This window comes from Carlito syrichta, unplaced genomic scaffold, assembly GCF_000164805.1.
Source record: "Carlito syrichta isolate Samal-C Ts95f unplaced genomic scaffold, Tarsius_syrichta-2.0.1 Scaffold303678, whole genome shotgun sequence".
Lineage (NCBI taxonomy): Eukaryota > Metazoa > Chordata > Mammalia > Primates > Tarsiidae > Carlito > Carlito syrichta.
The window spans coordinates 109,364-113,811 of NW_007247774.1; positions in this window are offsets into that span (position 1 = coordinate 109,364).

Sequence of the window (4,448 nt, forward strand, 5' to 3'; positions counted from 1 at the left end):
GCCCAGCTAATTTTTGATTTATTGTAGAGATGAGGTCTCGCCAAGTTACCCAGGCAGGTCTCGAACCCACGGGCTCAGGCAATTCACTCACCTCAGCCTCCCAAAGGCGTGGGATTACAGGCTGAGCCACCTAGCCCAGTTGAAATAAATTTATTCATTATAAATTACTCAGTCTCGGGAATTCTGTTATAGTGGCATAAATGAACCAAGATAGTAGGTAAACAAATACACATAAATATGATTTTTTTTTAAGTAGGGAAGAAAAGGAACAACCCCAGAATCCCAGAGCTGGGATAGCCTTATGAATGAAACCCTTCCCTGTGTCAGCTATTAAGTAACCGTCTCTCAGCTCCAAACCCACCTTCTGTCCTCTGTTGGGTGATGCTGGGCACGGCCCTGCAAACCACAGTTCTGCTTTGCGAGACTCTCCTGGTTAGGTGATGATAAAAGGAGACATTTGAGGGAGACAGGGGCAGGAAGAAAAGGGATTTGCCCCTTCTCGTCTGCTTCCCATCCCTGGGAGTCATCCAGCAAAGCTTCTTTATCCCAGCAGTGTCAGTGCCTTCCACAGCAGCAGTTTGCAGATTTTCCAACACTTGCCAAACCGAGACAGAGCAAGGATAGGACTCAGACTCCCTCACTTGCTTCAACCACAAGACTCTGCAACAACACTCCTGCTGGAACCATCCTACACACTACAACCTTGAAAAACCTGTTAAGATAAACAATGTTTCAGCTGGGCACAGTAGCTCACACCTGTGATCACAGTACTTTGGGAGGCCAAGGCAGGAGGATCGCTTGAGCCCAGGAGTTCAAGTCTAGCCTGGGCATCATAGCGAGACCTCATCTCAACAACAAAAAAAATCAAAGAAAGTATCTGGGTATGGTGGCACATGCCCATAGTCCCAGCTACTTGGGAGGATTAGGAGAGAGGATCACTTGAGTTTAGGAGTTTGAGGCTGCAGTGAGCTGTGATTATGCCACTACCCTCCAGTAGAGGTGATAGAATGAGACCCAGATTCAAAAAAAATTTCACCGTAAATTTTGCTTGGGACACAGTAAGAACGGCCATCATTAGTAAAACAAACAACAAAAGATCCTGGTGAGGATGCAGAGAAAAAGGACTGCTTCTATACTGCTGGTGGAATGCAAACTAGTACAACCTCTTTGGAAGACAGTGTGGTGATTCCTGAAAGAACTATAAATTTACCTTCCATATAACCCAGCAATTCCCCTATTGGGAATATACCCAGAGGAACTCAAATCATTCTACAAAAAAGATACCTGCACACGTATGCTTGTTGCAACTCTGTTCACAATAGCAAAAACATGTAACCAACCATGTTGCCCATCGAAGCTGGATTGGATTTTTTTTAAATGCAGTACATATACACAATGGAATACTATGCAGCCATAAAGAAGGACAAACATGTGGACTTTGCAGCAACTTGGATGGATTTAGAGTTGATCATACTCAGTGATCTATCACAGAAACAAAGAAGAGTACCATATGTTCTCACTCATAAGTGGACCTTGAACAATTATAATACTATAAGAAAGGAATTGACAGTAGTGGGAAACAGTCAGGGGGCGGAGGTGGGATTGGCAGTTGAGGGAAACTGCTAAGGGAGGGAGGGGCATACCTCATCAACAAGGGTACCTGCATAATCAACATTTGTATATCTAACCCTGAATTGTACCCCACATCTTTATAATAATTTTTAAAAAAAGAAATTTGAATTACATATTTTAGAAAAGTGAAAAAAAATTTTGCTTGGGTGGCGGAGTCCAGCTCCAGCAGGTCAGGGTTTCCTGAAGGAGGAATGGCGTTGGTGTAGGAGAGAAAACGGACCCTGACTCTGTTGTTGTTCAGGACAGATGCTGCTTTATTGTCTCTTACAACTCCTTTTTATACCCTAGTTTTCGGCTTAAGGCAAAGGCATGTTTTTTGTTTCAGAGTTAATCAGTTCCCAGTTTAATAAATTTCTTGTCCATCCTGCTTTGATCTTTGTTTCAACCCTAATGGGATTCTATCTCCGAATATCATTTTTTATCTACGTACAATGAGTTACAAATTCTCTTAATGTTTTATCTTAAAAAATCATTATCCTAAAACTTGACATTAACTATAAGTTTTGTAAACTCCTAACATTTTTTAATGATTACCATTTCTCAATGTCCATACAAAAACGTCCTTATCTCTATAACCATTACATTATAAATCACTACCAGCTTCTAAGTACTATAATTGTCACATTGATTTGTAAGTCACATCTGTGACCTTCACACAGCAATTTGCAACTAGCTGGGGTAAAACAACATTTTCAAGGTTTCTTAACTGCAAGTTGACCTGACTAGCTTTCTATAATGTCCACCTGGTATTTACAATCTGTCAATTATCCCCTGTCAGGGAGAATGGGCTTTAACGTTTGTAAAACAAACGCACACCCCCACCCCCCCACCCCAGGCTCAAGTTACCTTAGTCACAATCCCTAACCAGAATTACAAGCCTCATTAACAAAGAGAAGTAAAGCCAAGGGTGCTCTAATGGGAGAGTATACTTTTTTTTTTTTGAGTTGGAGTCTAACAAAACAAATCCTTCTTTTGCCAAACACTACTATTTGGTAAAAATTATTTCTCCCATATAGAACTCTTTATGTCTTCCAACTTCCAGGTTTCCAGTGGTGAGATTGAGGGTGGGGATAGAAGAAGCAGGAACAACAGCTGCCCAGTGTTGCCCTGCAACCTGGGGTCTTCAGCCTTCTGGACCCTGTCTACAAGAAGGCCATTAAGGCTGGCTCCTGACACGTGGGACAATAACCTCCTGCCCCATCCCTCTCCCACATGCACACAAGGACCAGAGAGTGTCCAGTTGTAACCCTTGCTTCATTATAATACTAAAATTCCCCTTACCCACTATTTTTTTGTACGTGCAACACATGAAAAAGTATGTATCTATACTACACTTGTGTGGTTAAAATCCCTCTCAACTCATGCTAACATCCCTTTCCATTGCCATTGCACCCCTTCCCTTATGTGATAAAAGGCCCCAGAGAACTCCCTTTAGGAAGCCAACTGGAGAAATCTTCTTCCTGGGCTGTCTCCCTTATACAATCCCTCAGTAAAGCCTTGTCTGGGAATCTGTTTGGCCTCTTGACAATTTCTGTTACATGAGAAAGAGCCTAAGAGCCTGTAGTTGGTAACAGAACCACCCTCAGTGTGTCCCCTGAAGACATTAGCACCAGTTGAGCAGTGCCCCTTTCTTGGGAGTCAGTTTCAGCTCTATGCAGCCCTTCTTCGAAGTCTGTGAAATTTTTCTTTATTCTTTTTATTTTCCCAGTCCAGTTGCTACCTCCTGGTACCTTAGAGTTCTCATTACCCTTTCAGTAGTTGACAACACTTTCAGTAGTTGATAACATTTCAGTAGTACACAAATTTTTTTTTTTTTTGAGTTGGAGTCTCACTCTGTCGCCCAGACTGGAGTGCAGTGAGCACGCACCTGGCTACAACAGTCTCGACCTGCTGGGCTCCGGTGATCCTCCGGTAATCCTTCTCAGCCTTCCAAGTAGCCAGAACTAAAGGTGCATGCTACCATGCCTGGCTAATTTTTTATTTATTGTAGAGACAAGGTCTCACCAAGTTAGCCACATGGGTCTCAAATCCCCAGGCTCAGGCAATCCACTGTCTCCGCCTCCCAAAGTGCTGGAATTACAGGCTAAGCCACTGAGCCTGGCCTCATTTTTTAATTTCTGAGAAACTGTTGCCAGATACCACTTTGGAAAACCCAGTTACAAATGGATCCTGCTCACCTTCTTCCAGGGAACACTATCTCTAATCACAGGAGAAAGATTTCTGTTCAGAAAAACTACTCTGGATGAGGAGTCACAAGACCTGAAGCAGCTTGCTCTCACAGCCTCCTGTTAAGCAGGGACATTTGAGAGACTGTTCTATTTCCTTCCTGGGGAAATAAAAGCTTGTTTAGCAGTGCCTACAAAGGAAACTTTCCAGTCAACCATCCCCAAAGAACAGAGGAAGTTTACGTCCACTGGAAATGCAACTGCCACTGCCCACAAAAGCTCTGTACAAAGTCTGGATTCTCATCATAGAGATGTAACAGAGACATCATAAACGAGAAGAAATACTTCATCTAAAATTAACAGTGCTAGCCAGGCTTGGTGGCTTAGCCTGTAATCTCGCGCCTTGGGAGGCTGAGGTGAGTGGATTGCCTGAGCCTGCGGGTTCGAGACCCGCCTGGGCATCTTGGTGAGACTTCATCTCTACAATAAAAATTTTAAAAAAATTAGCTGGGTGTGGTAGCGCACGCCTGTAGTTCCAGCTACTTGGAAGGCTGAGGTGGAAGGGTTGCCAGAGCCCGGTAGATTGAGGCTGCAGTGGCTGGGAGCGGCCACTGCACTCCAGTCTGGGCGACAGAGTGAGACTCCAACTCA